This window comes from Enhydra lutris, unplaced genomic scaffold, assembly GCF_002288905.1.
Source record: "Enhydra lutris kenyoni isolate GAN:26980312 unplaced genomic scaffold, ASM228890v2 scaffoldscaffold56, whole genome shotgun sequence".
In the NCBI taxonomy this organism is placed as follows: Eukaryota; Metazoa; Chordata; class Mammalia; order Carnivora; family Mustelidae; genus Enhydra; species Enhydra lutris.
The window spans coordinates 12,519,386-12,536,843 of NW_019154140.1; positions in this window are offsets into that span (position 1 = coordinate 12,519,386).

A 17,458-nucleotide genomic window follows, 5' to 3' on the forward strand; every position below is an offset into this window, starting at 1 on the left:
GAGGGATGAAGGCTAGATACGGAGAGGGACTTTCCCTGGAGAGGAAAACACTAGGACGAAGGTGAAAACTTGGAGGGGAGGGGTGCGGTCCGGGCGCTGGCAGTTCCCTCGGCCCAGCGGGAGGGAAAACTGAAGACCTTAAAGGGTCTCCAGAGGCCAGAGCCTCTCTCTCTTGAAGTGCCGATGGGAGTGGGTGGAGGGCTCTAGGAGAGAGGACCATCTGGGAATCGGCAGACGGAGCGTTGGGGGTGGGGAGCCGATAATGCTTGTGAAATAGATTTCTCTTTCTGCTTGCTAAACTGTGAGGCTGGGAAAGCAGGTGAAAGGCCTGCAAGGGGAGAAGGCTGGGGGATGGAGGGGGGAACTCCTGGTGGGGTGGCTTGTTTACAGCTGGGGTTGGTTTCGGATTCCGCTACTGGCAGGGTGATGAAAATGATCTGCTGTAACTGAAGGGATGGAGGTTAGACTCGCTGAAGAACTTACTACGTTGGTATATGACCAGAAGTCAGTCAATACCTGTGAGTGAGGCAGATAGGTTATTCCTAGGATCTGGTGGGTACCATGCCAGGGTCTGGGGGCAATTGGATAGAGGGAGGAGAGGTGCTGTGGCCCTGGGGCAGGGCAGGGCTGGGTGCATCACTGCGGGAGGAGAAGGACTGGAGGTAGGGAGAAGGGACAGGGAGTTCTGGGGGAGGGGCTGGGCCAGGGCCAGGGCCAGGGCCAGAGATCTGTTTCTTTAGCCTTAGGACCAGCAACTGGCAAGCTCCACATAGATTAATGCTTGGTTCTCTGGGGTCCCTATGATCACACTCTCCTCTGAGGGCTCAGCCTTACTTCCTAGTTGCCTCCTCTCTTGGGCAGCGCTTCCCTGACCTGGATATCAAGGCCTTTTCCCCTTTTACCTCCCAAAATAACCTCCCCTGTCCTCCCCGCTAGCCATATCTCTTTACACACGTCAGGCCCAGCTCGGTTTTCTCAGGGCAGGCCTGGGGTTATAGGGACTCAGTGGGCCAGCCAGACCTCCATTTGCATGTTAACCGACCCCATTTTGCTGTCACCTGGACTCTAGAAATGACCCCCTACACTCAGTCTGCACTTGTTAGGTCCCTCTGATTCTTTTTAAAAACGTTTCCTCTCCCGTTTTATTGAAAAACAAGCAACATACATCACTGTATAAATTGAAGGCACACAGCACCACAGTTTAACTGACATATATTGTGACATGAAGACCACAATAAGTTCAGCAACACTCATCTTCTCATAAGATACAGAAACAAAGAAAAAGAAAGAAAGAAGAGAAAAAAAGGGGGAAAAATTCTTTGGGATGAGAACTCAGGAGTTAACTCTGTTAGTAACTTTCCTGTGTAACACACATTGGTGTTAGTTTCCGTCATCATGCTGTACAGGACACCCCAGCACACATTCATCTTAGATCTGGAGTTTGTACCTTTTGACTACCTTCCTTCATTTTCCCCTCCACCTCCCCTCTGCCTCTGATAACTGCAAATCTGATCTCCTTTTCTAGCAGTTTGACTTTTGCTTTAGATTCCACATATAAGTGAGATCATACAGAATTTGTCTTTATCTGGTTTATTTTGCTTAGCATAATGCTTTCAAGGTCCATCCACATTGTAGGATTTCCTCATTTTTTAAGGCCAAATAAAATTCCATTGTATATACACATACATCTCTATAGCTATATCTTTATCTGTGTCTATCACAACTGTCTCCATTCATCTGTTCATCCCTCAGCGGACACTTAGGTTGTTTCCACGCCTTGGCTATTGTCAAGAATGCTGCCAGGAGCACGGGGGTGCAGATAGATATCTTTTTGCCTTTACTCTTTCTTTGATGTAGCAAAGCCAGGCAGGAAAACAACTAGTTGTATTTCCCAGCCCCTCCCCTGAAGCTGCTCCCCAGCACTGCCCCCCAACCAGAAGTGACCAAGGAGGGAGGGGGTATGAAGACACTGAAGCCAAGGGGAGGCAGATGGGGAGGGGAACGCAGGGCCTATTAGCCTGCGGGTGCTTGCTCTGGCTTCTGCCCCACTTGCCCACCTCCTAACCACACATACACAGAACAGGATCCCAAATATCCTCCAAATAGGTGACTTGTCCATCCCTTACCCCATTCCACCAGGATCCTGGAGCTTAAAGTCAGGATTCTCACACCCCTGCATCTCTGGGGCCTCAGAATTCCCTCACTGAGCCTCATTTGTAAAATGGGAGAAGAGACCCTGCCTGATAGGGTTGAGTCTCATATGAGCTAAGGTACCTGGCACATAGAAGACCCTTGATTAATCCGCGCCTGCTATTGTTACTGTCTTGTCATCTCCCAGCAGGGCAGCCGTGAGGGGAGTCGTCTCTCTAGGCTCTCATCAGGAGAACCTTCACGGACCCCCATCAGCCAGTTTTCCTGGGCCTCTTTCATATTCCTTTTTTCCTCCTCAGACTGTGGTCTGGCCATGGAGATGCCTCTCAAAGTCCTACACCCACCCTTCATGTTGCTTCCTTAAGCTCCAGTTTCCCCGAACCCCTTTCCCCAAAAGCTACAGGAAAGGAGAGGGGCCCAGGTTGCTCAGGCTTTGGAGAGATGGCTGATGAGGGCTGTGTGGGGAGAAGGGTCCCAGGAGCAGCCGGTGCTGGGGCGGAGGCAGAGGAGGAGAGAGCAGGGAGAGGGAGGAGACAGCTCTGGGTATGGGCTTGGCTTCAAGAGATGGAGGCTGGGTGCAGGTGGGCGAAGCGTTTGTGGGTAGTGGGGAGGTGGAGTGTGGCTGGCTGCCGCCTCTGGGGCTAGGGTCTAAGCATCGGCTAGAATGGGGCTGTCTGGGTATCTTGTTTTGACCTTCATTCATGCCCAGAGCTGGGCGGTGGCTGTGAGTGTGTGTTGAGCTTGTGGGTGGAAGAAGGCACCGGTTGCTCACACACAGGGCTGGGGAGGCGTGGAGGGCCCACTACTTGCTCTTGGAGGCCCCTGGTTGGAGGTGGAGGCTGCCCTGCCCGAGTCCCTTCCCCGGCTTGCAGGTGCCTGCGGAGAGGCGGGCGCACAGGTGCAAACGTTGCCATCGCTGCCGCAGTCACATCCCTGGCTGGAGGAGAAGCAGCTGTTCCGCGCAGGGCACTTCTGGTTCCATGAAATATTTAAGGCCATGGGGATGTGACTTGGTGACGCAGTCACTTCATCTCAGCTCTCCCCCTCCCCGCCAGCTCTGTCTTAGAGCTGGACTCTGTGTTGATGGGTCTGTTCTTTTCGTTCTCAGCACGTCCTGCTTTTATTTAGCTGTCCTCCTTACCTCCACAAACCTTCTCATGCATTAATTCACTAAACCTCACAATCGACCGGGAGGGAGGCGTGTGTTAGGATCTTGATTTTACTTCTCATGGGTGGGGTCACGGAGCGAGCTGATGCTGGAATGGGTCACTAGGTTAGCTCTTGGGAGGTTGAGGGTCAATTCCTGCCTCTGCTACCAACTCTCTGGGCCACAGTGGTGGGGAAGTCACCTCTCCCTACACCGAACGCACCCTGGTCTCTGTTTAATCATCTGTCAAATGAGGGCGACTAGGTGGTGGCGTGGGTTTCTTCCCATTCTAAAATGTTGTCATCCTGAGTTAGGGGTGCTCCAACCACATCCTGGGAAGTCTCAGACCCAGGCTTGGAATCAGAGGCAGGGATCGTACGTCTGTCTTTTCATTTCTCCCCACCTGGCTGTTGTGGCGGGGGTGAACTTCTGCTTGTTGGATACATGACGCACTCATACTTTTTCACACACTTGGCTCTGACGAGGTGAGGCTTGAGACTGATTTACACACCCAAAGGAGCAATGACCCCATCCAAATGGTCCCCCTGGGAAACCATATGTTCACACCAATTTGCTGTAGTTTCTCAAACATTTCTGGAAACTCTTTTGGAAGCATCTCAGAGCCTGTGGCATATGCTCTGCAAATCCTCACTGTGGAGTGACTCTTTGTCCTTTGGAGTGGCTTTACTCTCGTGGAAACGACTGGTGGTCATGCCTTGTGATGAAGGAGGGAACCCAGCTGGGGAGCAGAACTTGACCAGGAATTGAGGTGTGGGTACCCTGTAGTGAGGCCTTGTGTCCCTTGCAGCTCCGACACCCATCTAGAAGACCTCTCCGCAAGAGAAGTTTCCAGAGCTTTTTGTGGGCACGAGCAGCACCACTGGAGTGGATGTTGGCCTCTCAGGGGATGACTTGAAAGCCTCCGCCACCCTTCACTGTGTATGTCCTGGTTTGCCTGTGAAAAAGCCCATCGTTGCCACTCTGCCAGGCATAGGGACACACCCCCCTGCAGCTGGCACTCTCGGGAACGGGGCCAACACTGGTGATTCAAACACAGGGGCTGCTCATTTCCAAAGTGCTTTGTGTCTTCTGAAACCACACACTGGCAGGGGTGGAAGAAACTTGAAGATCAATCCATCTTCCTTGAGCTAGAGAAGAGAAACTAAGGCCCAGAGAGAGAAAGCAGCTCTTCTGAGGACTAGAACCCATGCCAGCACTTTTCCCGAAAAGCCAGATTTGGTGGTTTTGGCAGGGCGATGGCTGAGCCTGAAACAGGAGTGTGGACCAGATGACCTCTTGAGATGCATTTTAACCCTATGATCATCATCGGTCCAGAAGAGCCAACCCTTAGCTAGCCCCTTCTACCAAACTCTAACAGTTGGGTTGGATTCATTCTTCCAATCAGTATCTATTGGGGGCCAAACATTATGCTAAGTGCTGGGGATATAGCAGAGAACAAAACAGGTAGTCTCTGTCCATGGGCATAGCAGGGGTCAGGGTGGTGGTGGGCTGACCCAGGAATCACAAACGATGACTGTTACAAAGGGGGAAGTACAGAAACGAGGTGCATCAAGAAAGGAAGAAGGTCAACATAATCTCTGACTGCTCAGAGCCCCCACCCCCACATATGAGCTCCTTCCAGCATGGTGGTTAAACACCCAGCTCCTGGAGCAATCTGCCCGGGTTCAACTTCTGCCACCTGATAGCTCTGTGACCTTGGGCAAGCTGTATGACCTCTCCGAGGCTCAGTTTTCCCACCTGTAAATCACAGCGATCTCTATTGTTATAGAGAGGGCTTTATTGTTATAAAGAGCCTAGCTCGGTGCCTGGCACCTGTCAGGCATTTGAGAAATGGACAAGAGTAGGTAGGAGTTCATCTCAGCAAATGTTTTCTCTGTTGGCTCTGGAAAAACAGAGAAGAAAAATGGGGATTTCAAAGCTTTCAGAATTAGGGGTTGGGTATCTGCGGGCTATCCCTTGCCCCTTTTCAACCAGATCCTACTCCTGCCTACCTTGTCTGATCAGATGTCCTGCTGTGTCCTCATCCGCATGGGTGATTACCCTGCCCTGCTAATTAACACCAGCCCTGTTAATGATTAAATCTAATGACTTTGACTTGGGGATGTGATGGAAAATTCCCCAGCCATAGGACAGGATGAAGGTAGGTTACTAAGAGTAGGAGTTAAGGGCCCCCTGAGATCTGGACATGTTGTTGAGGGTTGGTGGCTGGGATGGGTGTGGCTGGGGAACAGATGCCTGGGTTTTTTCTCGGGGCTGCTCAGCAGGGGAGTGTGGAGGGAGGGGGTCATTTGAAAATTATAGTCAGCCCTCCTCCCCCATTTCTCCCAGGCTTGGCAGAGCACGCTGGGCCCCAGCCCAAACCTTGGCATTCCTCTTGCTAGGGGTTGGTTGATTGCAGCTAGAGCAAGGACAGGCGGGAGATGGTGGATCAGTGTCCCAGGGCTGCTGGAACAAAGGGCCACTAAGTGGCAGGAACTTACTCTGTCCCAGTTCTAGAGACTAGGAGGGTGAGATCAAGGTGTCAGCAGGGCCAGGCTCCCTCTGAGGGCTCTAGGGAAGAATCCCTCCTTGCCTCTCTCAGCTTCTGATGGCCCCCAGTGTCCTTTGGCTTGTGGCAGTGTCACCTCGATGTCTGTGGCTGTCTTCACGTGGCTACCTTCCTGTGGCACCTCTCTGTGTGGTGTCTTCTTCTTACAAAGGCTTCAGTCCTTGGATTGGGGCTCCATCCTAAATCCAGGATAATTTCGTCACAAGCTCCTTAATTAATTACATCTGCAAGGACGCTGTTTCCAAATAAGGTTGCATCTGAGGTTCCGGGTGGACGTGAAGTTTTTGGAGACGTTCTTCACCCCATGGCAGATAGTGAGAGTGCCTGGTAGGCAGGGAGCCTGTGCTTACCGCCCCCACCGCCCAACTGCCCTGTGCTGGGGCCTCCACCTGCCTCTCCCTCTCCCCAAATAGAGCGAATGCTCAGGAACTCTGGGAGGCCTAGAAAGGGGGGATATTAGTGGAAAGAGGTGAAGGGATGGGAGCAGGGGTGTTCTAGATTGGAGAAAAGAAGACTGCAGGGACTTTGAAGGGAAAATCCTGGGTCCCTAGAGTTTAGTACTGTTGGAGGGGAGAGTGTAACCCACATTATATTGTATATCGCACAAATTATGTGCTATCTATTATACATTTTATATATTGTATATTATATTCTATGGTATTTGACAACCACAACATGTCATGTGATAAAAAAAAATAAAGTTGCAGTTTGATTTCCTGGTGAGTTTGATTCATGACACAATCCTTTATATTTATTGGGCACACCTCTCACCCCCCCACACCCCACTTTCATTGTATGCCATTTCTGAGTGAGAGTGAGGTGTGCTGGGGAGGATTTCGGGGGTGGTGTGGGGCAGACCGGAAGGGGTGATTCTCAGCCTCCTCCTCCATCAGCTGGTACTGTCCTGGCACCTTTCTCTCTGGTCTTCTGTGGTGACTGTTCTCTTGTGGGCCCTTTCCTGGCCCCTTAGAGCTTTGCTGTCAGACCCATTCACCTGTGTTCCCTTACTCCAGGAACTTGAGCCTCCTTCCTCAGCTGTTGGCAGCCTTTTGTCCCTTGAGGGGGCACTACTGGACAGCACCCAAAAGGGATGCATGAGGATATGCTTGCTTCTCTCCCAGGACCCAGAGCCCATCAGTTCTTTGTCAGGCAAATGAACCCAGGGCATCCCAGAGCACCAGCCCTGTCAGCCTGCCCACATGGGAGTTCCTTGGTCCTTTACTCTCCTTCTAAACTTCTGGGGGGCACCCAGGCTCCAGGACACTCTGCCCTCAGCTCTAGGGGCCACATACTTAGCTCTTGGGGTAACCCACTTAGCATCCACTGGGTTTGTTCTAAGGTAGGTGGTATCTCCTTTCCCCTTCCTTGAGAGAGGGGAGAAGGGGTTCATAGCATAGCTTTATCCATACATTGCCTCCCCAAAAGATCCTCCCTTCTCTCTACACTATGATTTTTTTTTTTTTAATCTTTGATCTGGCCGAGGCAGTCAGAAACTAATTCTTAAAATTTTCCTTTGAAATTTGTCATATGATGATTTGGCCTTCACTTTAAAATGTCATCTATTGGGGAGCGTGGGTGGCTCAGTAGATTAAGTGGCTGCCTTAGCTCAAGTCATGATCCCAGGGTCCTGGGATTGAGCCCTGTGTCGGGCTCCCTGCTCAGAGGAGAGCCTGCTTCTTCCTCTCCCTCTGCCTGCCTCTCTGCCTACTTGTGTTCTCTATCTCTCTGTCAAATAAATGAAAACCTTAAAAAAAAAAAAAAGATGTCATCTATTGGGGGTGCCTGGGTGGCTCAGTAGGTTAAGCGTCCAGCTCTTGATTCCAGCTGAGGTCATGATCTCATGGGTGGGGAGCTGGAGATCCCCACCCCTTCCCCAACTCCCAGGTCAGGTCAGGCTCTGTGCTTGAGTCAGCTTGAGGATTCTCTCCCTCTGACACCTCAACCCCCCCATGCTCTCTCTCTCTCTCTCTCTCTCTCTCTCAAATAAATAAATATTTCACCTATAGTATCTTGGTGCTTACTTGAAATTCCAATTTTAACATCTTGCTGCAAAAGCACCTGGGACAGTTAAGACTGTCCCAGGAGAGGGGGCATCAGTTCCTAAATCCATAGGGGCAACTTCTCTTTGTCGGGCAAAGGAGGAAGGTGAGGACACCAAACAAATGGCCTAGAGGCCAAATGGCCACCAGAGGGCAGCAGATCCTAATTCAAACTCAGCCTCTTCCTCCTACTGGTGGGAATTACTTTCTCCTTCAGTTCCTGGAGGCCAGGTAGTGCCCAGTGGTCTGCCACGTGGAGGGGCTCAGCTCTCCTGGTATCTGGACTGGTTCCCCAGAGGTGGCCCTGCCTTCTGACTTTCTGCCGTCTAACCACTCTTCTTCTGCTTGAAGTATCAAAAATGTCAGTCGACGCTGAGCAGGAACAGCCATTCACTGAACACCTGCATTGTTGTGGGCCTGAAGATTGGGTCATACTCTCTGCCCCGGAGAAGCCCAGCCAGGGAGGGAGAACCCTGAACAAGCAGGATGAGCTGCAGAACAGCAAATGTTGTTGGGGAGGTAGAAATGAGGGCTTTGTACTGAACACAGATGTGGAGAGCAGTGTGGACGTTGCCAGGGACAGGGTTGGGGGGAATGGGGACAGGTGGTCAAAGGTACAAGCTTTCCATTACGAAGGATGAGTATTCTGGGGATATTGTATATTTGGAAGTAGCTAAGAGGGTAGATCTTTTTTTTTTTTTTTTTTTTTTTTTTTTTTAAGATTTTGTTCATTTATTTGGTGGAACACAAGAAGATAGCAGAAGGTGGTGGGGCTGTCTGGAGTATAGGGGGACCTTTGGGAAAATTCCATTTCTGATACTGGCAGAAGCAGACCTTCCTTTCCCGCTCCACAGTCTCCAGGAAGCCGGCCTGAGGCTGGATAGTGGCAGGATTTTATTAAACATGGAGGATTGGAGAAAAAGGGGAGGATGGGTGCTTTAAGCTTCTCAGAGAAAAAAAAAATGCTTGAAGGAATCATGTGGTTTAGCTGCGATTAAAGAAGACTCAGGGGTGTGGTGATTTTGGTATAATGGGGGAGGTGAGGGCATGGGCTTGGGAAGGAGTCAGATGGCTGCTGGAAAGAATCCTGGTTCTCCCAATACCCGAGCGACCCTGGGCTGATTGCTTTACTTCTCAAGCTTATATCCTAATCTGTAGAATGGGAATAATAACCCCTGCATGCTAGGGGTACTGCAAGTATGGATTGAGATCATACACATAAAATGCTTAGCACAGTGCCTGGTAAGCATTGGCTAAATGGTAGCATTTATTACTGGGGTGGTAATTACCTTCAGTTGTCACATGGAAACAAGCAACTTATTTGTGCCGTTCCAGCAGGCTGAACTAGCCAAGCAAGCGAAAGGGACACAGACTTGGGCTGGCTGGGAGGAAGGGTGTTCTCGCCATCAGAGCCACTCAAGCCTGGAAGGGGCTGTGTGTAAGGAGATACGCGTGGCTGGAGGTACCCAAGAGACTGTCCGGGGTATCCTTCCTTTGGGGCCAAAGCCTGACATGTATGGGTTTTTTCCAGTTCGATTCTTTGGGATTATAGGTTGTTCTTAAACTGTGCATTGGAGGCTATGAATGGAAGATTCTGTGATTCACTCTGAAGGGCCCAGGGACAGGGGAGATGGAGCTGGCGGTGGAGAGAATCAGTGACTCTCCTGGGCTCGGGCCAGATTACCCAAGGCCTTAGCTATCCTTTCTCCTCAGGTGAGGGGAGGGCAAGTGGGAGGCTCTGTGAAGGTTGTCCAGTCCCTCATACTGCCTCCATGTGATAGAACTCCATTTTCTGTATTGGAAGTTTGGGAGTGGGGAAAATTTTTTTTAAGACCCTTCTCCAACTTCCAGTAAAAAAGTCCCCGTTCTGGGACGCCTGGGTGGCTCAGTTGGTTAAGCGGCTGCCTTCAGCTCAGGTCATGATCCCAGCGTCCTGGGATCGAGTCCCGCATCGGGCTCCTTGCTCAGCAGGGAACCTGCTTCTCCCTCTGCCTCTGCCTGCCTCTCGGCCTACTTGTGATCTCTCTCTCTCTCTCTCTGACAAATAAAAAAATCTTAAAAAAAAAAAGTCCCCGTTCTGGAGTTCCCCTGCCTGGGCATGCATTGAGAAACCCTTCCTGCAACATAATCTCATGCTTCCTCATGGCAGTGTCCGGACCTCTGATATGTACCATGTTCTCTGTGAAGGTGGTCTTCTCCTTGCCTCTGCATTAATCCCACAGATGCTGGGGAAGGGAGCCCTGGGCCTTTGAGCAAGAGCTGCCCAGGACTTTTTCTTCCCAACCACTCTGAGGGCTGGAGCCCCTTATCTGCCACCACTCCCCCATGCCCCTGTCCATTGGAGGAGAGGACTTTGTTCCCTTCTTCACAAGGGGGTGAATGTGGTAGTGAATGCTTCAAGACTCTCTGTTCCTAACTTGTTCTTCCTAGGAAAGGAGTAGCTAATTTCCTTCCTTCCTTCCTTCCTTCCTTCCTTCCTTCCTTCCTTCTATTCACTCACAATTTCAATTTGGATTTATTTACCGAACTCCACTTGCCCAGTAATTGCTGTTCAGGATTCTAGAGAGAAATGATGAATACTAATAATTGACACATTCCCAGGTTTCATAGAGTTTACATTTTTGTGACATAGAAAGTATATAAACAGGTCAACAAATGTGTAAATAAGATGCTTTCAGGACGTGGTAAGTGCAGTGAGGGAATAAACAGGGTGAGGTGGCAGGAGTGATTGATGAGGGTAGATGTGGGTGGGTGTTGAATAGGTGGCCAGAGGAATGCTCTCTGAGAAGGTGCCATTTCTTCAGAGTCCTGAAGGATAAAAGGGAGTCACTTAAGCAAAGAGCAAGAGGAGCCAGGTTCTAAGGAGAGGGAACAGCAAGGATGAAAGTCCTGAGCTGGGAAATGCTGGTGTGTCCCAGGATCATGGGGGATGCCTGCGTGGCCACGAGGTATTGAGCAGGAGAGTGGAATGAGACGAGCTTGGAGGAATAGGTGGGAAGCAGACCAAGCCGGACCTTTAGGCCTTGGAAAAGAGTTAAGATTTTATTTAATGTGCAACTGAAAAACACCTGAGACTTTTTCAGCAGCAAACGGACCAACACGATTTGATATACTTTAAAAGATCACTTGTCTAAATGCTGAATGGAGGATGGGTTGGGAGGCGTGAGGGTGGAAGCAGAAAGGTTAGTCCGGAGGCCATTACAGAGGTCTAAGTGATAGATTGTTCTGGTGAAAATTGGGTGGTGGTATGGAGATGGAGAGAGGGGGATGAAGTCATAATATATTTTGGAGAGAGAATCTAAGACTCTGTTGATGTGGGGACTGAGGGAAAGGCAGAAATCAAGATTGACTTTTAATTGAGTATATGAGGTTATACTTAATGAAATAGGAAGATGAGATGGATGAGTATATTAAGATACTGGTTGGGGGCACCTGGGTGGCTCAGTGGGTTGAGCCTCTGCCTCCAGCTCAGGTCATGATCTCGGGGTCCTGGGATCGAGTCCCACATCGGGCTCTCTGCTCTGCAGGGAGCCTGCTTCTTCCTCTCTCTCTCTCTGCTTGCCTCTCTGCCCACTTGTGATCCTCTCTGTCAGATAAATAAAATCTTTAAAAAAAAAAAAAGATACTGGTTCAGGTGCCAGTAATAAGGTCTTGATACCATGACTTAAATGGGAGTTAAACAGCAGTGTTATGGTGGCTTCACAATATTCAAGACTCAGGTTCTTTCTATCTTGTAACTCTTTCTTTTCAAGATGGGGCTTCCATTTAGTGGCCTATGATGGCTGCTCCAGCTCCCACCTCTTCATCTCATTCTAGTTGGTTGGGAGGAGGGAGAAGAGCAGGGGAGAACATACTCTTTTTCTGGCAAGGACACCACCCATAATTTGCCCTTATTGTATTGGTTCATATCCTACTGGTCACTACCTAGTCACATGGCTGCATCTAGCTGCAAAGAAGCCTGGGAAATGTAGTCATTAACTTCATGGGAAAAAGTGCTGGTGTAGATTAGAGGTTTGGGTAAGGTCAAAGCATTTTTACCACTGGACTTCTAGAGTAAAGGAGATGGGAGGTCAGGAGGTTGTAGACAAGATGGGATTCTTGAATTGGAGATTTTGGCGGTTACTGTGGCAAAGTGTAAGTGGAGGTACAAAGGTCAAGGACTGAGAAGCCAGGGTATTGGAGAGGTCATCTGTGTGGATGTGGAACATCCTCAGGAATGTTGGGGTGGGGGGAAGCAGGAGCTGAGGTTAACAGTGAATGGGGGAGAGGGCTAAGAGGAGGGGTAGCCTGTGTTCAGAGCTTCCAAGGAGGGGAGGTTTAGAAGTTAAAAGGAGGGGCAGTGGTGCAGAAGCAACCTCCCCTTCCCACGTTCTGGCTCTGAGGTAATTGGTGGTAAGAGGGAAAGCAGCTCCCACTTGAGAGCCTTGTAGAGGTTGTGGGATTCTCAGGAAATCTCTAAATTTAAGACTAGCCAATAGAGAGAACACTCAAAACAAGGCATTGTCACTACCAAGGAGTTTGCTGATCATATGCCAGGAATTCTAGAAGGCACACTAAAAGGTTCTGGGAGAGAGGCTGAGTAGAGAATTGGTTTGGGTTAGGGAGATGGGAGTCTGGATAACTGGGTCCTGGAGGCTTTGGCTTGGCCTTGGCGATGATTGAGGAAGACAGACCAGGTATGGCAGGAGGGATTTGGTTGCCCATCTTCTTCTGAGAACAGTGGGGACAGAGTATAGACCTTAGTACCTAACTGGATGGTTTGGGGCCTCTGGTAACCGATTCCTGTGATACCAAGGCCTAAGGGGGTATGGGTGGTGGCTGATCCCATGGGAGTAAGGTATGTACATTAGCAAAATAATAGCCCCAAAGATGTCCATGTTCTAGTCCCCAGGACCTGTGAATATGTTGGCTTTCATGGCAAAGGGGAAATAAGGTTTGGGATGGGATTAAGGTTGCTAATCATCTGGCTTTAGAATAGGGAGCTTATCCTAGATTCTCTGGATGGGTCTAGTGTAATCATAAGGAATCTTAAATATGGAAGAGGGATACAGGAGAGAGTACCAGATGGATGGCAAAGTGAGAAGAGCTTGGCTGGTTGTGGCTGGCTCTGAAAACAGGGGAGTGGGACCGAGAGCCATAGAATGTGGACCGCCTCTAGAAGCTGGAAGGAGCACAGAAATAGTTCTCCCCCGAGCCTCCACAAAAGAATATGGCCCTCTGGACACCTTGATTTTAGCCTCATGAGACTCATCTCGGATTTCTGACCTCTAGAACTATAAGATGATAAATCTGTGTTGTTTTTAGCCAGAAAATTTGAGTAATTTGTATTTAGAAATTATAATCTGGAAACTACTACAAGTTGAGAGGGTCTCCTCTTCCAGGCAGCCAGTCCCTCTTGCATGGTGGGGAGACAGAACACTTATTGGACACATTTCACCAGGGAGTGCTGTTCATGTGTTAAGGGGAATGTTCCTGAATAGCATCGCTCCAGTCTCTGCCGTCCTCCCATGATGCAAACACACACATTTGTACAAAGCTTTCCTGCCCTGCCCTCCCCTGGGGCATGTCTGTTCTTTCCCTGTCTGTTTAGTGGCTCAGGCAGAGAGGAAGTAGAGGGGGCCCCTTTTGGACTTGTGTCTCCATTGCATTCTTTAATTCGGTTTGCCAGAGAGGTGAGAGTGCTGTGGGTTGTCTGGCACTTGTCTGGCCAGTAATAACATTGGTATCTGCTCTCCTTTTTGCTCCTGTTCTTGGGGCACCTTCTACATTGGCTTGATTCAGAGGGGCAAAGGGTTGACATGCTAGTGGGCCTTGGCACTGAAATCAAGGCCTGGCCTAGGGGCATTCCAGTGCAGTGGATTTTAACAGGAAAAAGGTTTGAAGGTAACTTTGACCTGCAGCTTTATAGGTACAGCTGAAGTGGGAATGAAATTGCCCCGATTTCATGGGGGCACAGAACACGAGACAGTTAAATTTTGGCTTCAGATTATTTGTGCTAATCTCTGGTAAGCAATGCTCACTTGGCTGTCCCACATCCTGATTGTCTACTTTGATTTAAACTATGGTTAGGACCACAGAGGGAAGCATGGAGCGATTTTATTTATGGCCTGCCCACAAGCTTCTGAAATTATTTCCTACCACACAGTCTCAAGTTGGCTCTGGATTGTACATTTGTTAAGTCGACCCTGACCTCTGACCTCAGAGGCCCACTGTGGGATTAACCACATGGATGTGGTGGACTTCACGCAGATAAAAAGGACCAGAACCCCTTATGTGGAGGAAACACCAATGTGGATGAAAAAAAAATCTATGAAATTATTACAAACTCAAGGATAGGAGAAAAATGAGCAAATCTTGTACCTGGAACACTGTGTCTCTAGACATCAGACTTAGGGAATTAAGGAGACATGGGGTGCATGTGAGATACAAGTTTTAGTTTGAGAGTGAGAAAAATCAGCAAGAAAGGGAAAGAAAAGAGAAGGATGTTCTGTTGACTGAGCTGGAGAAAAAGATAGGATTTTCTTGGAAAAGAGGTTGAATTCGTAGGGGCCATACCTGAGGTATATTAAAATAAAAAGGAAACGTCTCCCCATCTAAGTGCTTTTAAAAATCGAACTAGAACAGACAGAATATTTATTCATTTCTGGATCAGGGAGGATGACTGGGGGTGAGTTGGATTTAATACGGATGCAAAGCGGAGTGCGGCCGCTAGAGGGCGCGCCGATCTGGAAACCAGCGCAAAGCGTGCCTGGCGCGGGTGGGTGGGTGTGTGTGTGGGCGGGGCGGGGGGGAAGTGTGTGTGTTAGCGGCGAGCCCTGCGACTATTGTTAGTTTAGTTTCAAAGTTATTTGAAGTTAATTTCAAAGTTAATTTCAAAGTTATTCAGGGGTGAGGGCTGGAGGAGGTACTGCTCATGCCCTGAAGGTACATGCCCAGGAATCTGTGGTCAGGACCCTCCTCCCCCACACGTAGTTACTGAAAAGATGAAAACACACACTAAGGCAAGTTCATGCAGGAAAGCAATCCATCTCGCTACATCTGAGTCAAATTAGGATGACTGGGAGCACTATTTTAAATTTTTAAATATCACAAGATGACAGAAAGTATTAAACACCCCGCTTTGACAGAAGAAGCAGTAGTCATGCTCCCCACCGTCTAGAAAACAATGTATGAATTAACCTCTCAATGGGATGGGACATGTAGGACGTGGGAGGCTGCTGGGGCTGAGGGCCCCCCTTCCATATTGTCTTTCTCTTGAACTTTGAATCCTCATTAAAAGTCCCTTCCCCTCCCCCCAAAAACCCACAGGGTTTTTGTGCACTAGGTTCTGGGCACCTAATTGCCCTGGGGCCTGAGAATATGCTTGTGTTTTAAGTTTTGTTGGTGTGGAGCTGGTGCCATAGTATTAGTCTGTGTCCCTGTCACTCTGACTTTGGAGCTGCTGGAGGAACTGCTTATGGATCAGGGGGACCAGGCTAGTCCCCTGCCTCCACACATAACAGACTTGCCCTTGACTCTGGGGAAACACTCACCAAGCTCAGGCTCACCACCTTCCTCATCCTCACCAGGCCTGAGATCTCCCCACAGTCCCTCCTACTGTCACCCCTTCCAGGTCTGGAGAAGCGGCTCACCCCAAGGCCAGACAGAGGGGGGAGGTGCAGGTTCTCACCCCTACCCACACTTTGGGAAGCTGAAGTCACAGGGGGAGTGTGTGTACCGACCCTTCCCTTTACACCCTGACCTTATTCCACCAAACAGCTGGCTTCAGAGGACACTCTTTCCATCCCATCCCAAGAGGCCACAGAACTTTTTCAGGTGGGGAGGCCCAGCCAGAGCACAGGAGGCATCTGGGGGAAATGGAGAACTGACCTTGTGGTCGGTGGATAGTCTTCAGGGATGAAGATGGCCAGGCAAATGAACAAAGCTAAGTTCCTTTGGGGTAAGACCTCCTGGCTAATAATGAGCAGAATAGGACATTGGAAAGAGAAAATTTTGGACTTTTCATTTTCTTGCATTTTCATGCAAAAGAGAGTATATTTAAATTTTGCTCTTTGTTACTTTTGATATTAGGACGGAGAGTAGGTTCAAATTTAGTGCAGTTTTTGTCTGCTGTAATTGAATTATTTGATATTTTATGGTGCCAGCTCATCTTTGTTTAGTCCTCTGCAGGCAGCCAGAGGGAGGAAATGGAGTTTTAGGGCACAGAACGGTCCTGGAGTCCATCTCTGACCTTTCTGGATCCCATTGAGAGGCCTTGGGGGTCAAGAGTATTCTGGTCACCCCACCGATTCCAGGAGGATATACACAGAATAGTGGTGAGAAACTGTTACTTGATTTCTTCATCTGAAAATGTAGATAACATTTTTTCTTTTTGTTTTGTTTTTTGCAAGGATTAAGTGGTAGGTTTTCGGGAACCACTTAGAAACTTATTTCTTCATTTCCTGTTTGGGAATGTATTTCCTGCCACAGTGGGGGCTATAAGAATCAGTGGATCATATGATGTGGCCACTTTGTAGGTCACAAATGGCCAAATATCTGTGATTGGGAGACTGCTCTGATGCACAGCTGGTCTGACCCCATCCCCCACCCCCTGCCTCCCACGCCTCCAGGCACACATGTGTTTGGTTGCAGATTGTAGGCCCACCTGTTAAACCTCAAAGGTTGAGAGAAGAGATGGCTACTCCGTGTTGAGGGCTTTCCCTCTTAGATGTCCCCTCCCCACAAGAGGAGCAAGTTGGAGGGAATATTTCCCAGCCTATTTTCTCATTTGTTGCTTACTCTCCTTTGGTGATAGAGTAGATGATTTTATGGGTGAGAACCCCAGAATAGCTTTTCCAGCTCTGCCTCTTGTTTGGTCTGTGAATTGGGAGTGGGGTGAGGTGGGATGGGGTGAGAGTGGGAGGATGGGGTCAGAGTAGAAGGCCCCTTTGGCCTGGGATCTCCTATCCAGTTTTTTTTTTTTTAATGTTATTTATTTATTTGACAGAGAGAGAGAGAGATCACAAGCAGGCAGAGAGGCAGGCAGAGGGAGAGGGGGAAGCAGGCTCCCCGCCAAGCAGAGAGCCCTATGTGGAGCTTGATCCCAGGACCCTGAGACCACAACCCAAGCCAAAGGCAGAAGCCCAACCCACTGAGCCACCCATGTGCCTCTCTCCTATCCAGTTTTAACAGAGAGCCCTGTGTTATGGGTTTATAGAACATCTGTCCAGCCATTAGTAAGGGGGATACTTTCTTTGATCCCCATTACATCATGACCTTCATTTCATTTTTTGTATTGGTCTGAGGCTGGAGGGTCAGAAGGATGAGTCTGGGGCTTTTAATCTCCAATACACTTCCATTTTCCTAATCTAATCTTCTCAGGAAACTTCTCCTCCCAATTCCTTTCTAAACAGCATAATCTCTCATCTCCCTCCTCTGTCATTTTGGCAAGAATTTATGTCTTATCTCAAGCTACAGCTTGTGAGAGACCCATCATAGAACTTTCCATCTAGGTTGGGAGATGTTTTTGGTGGAGCTGTGAGTGTGTCTTTATACTGGAGGGGAGGGTGGGTA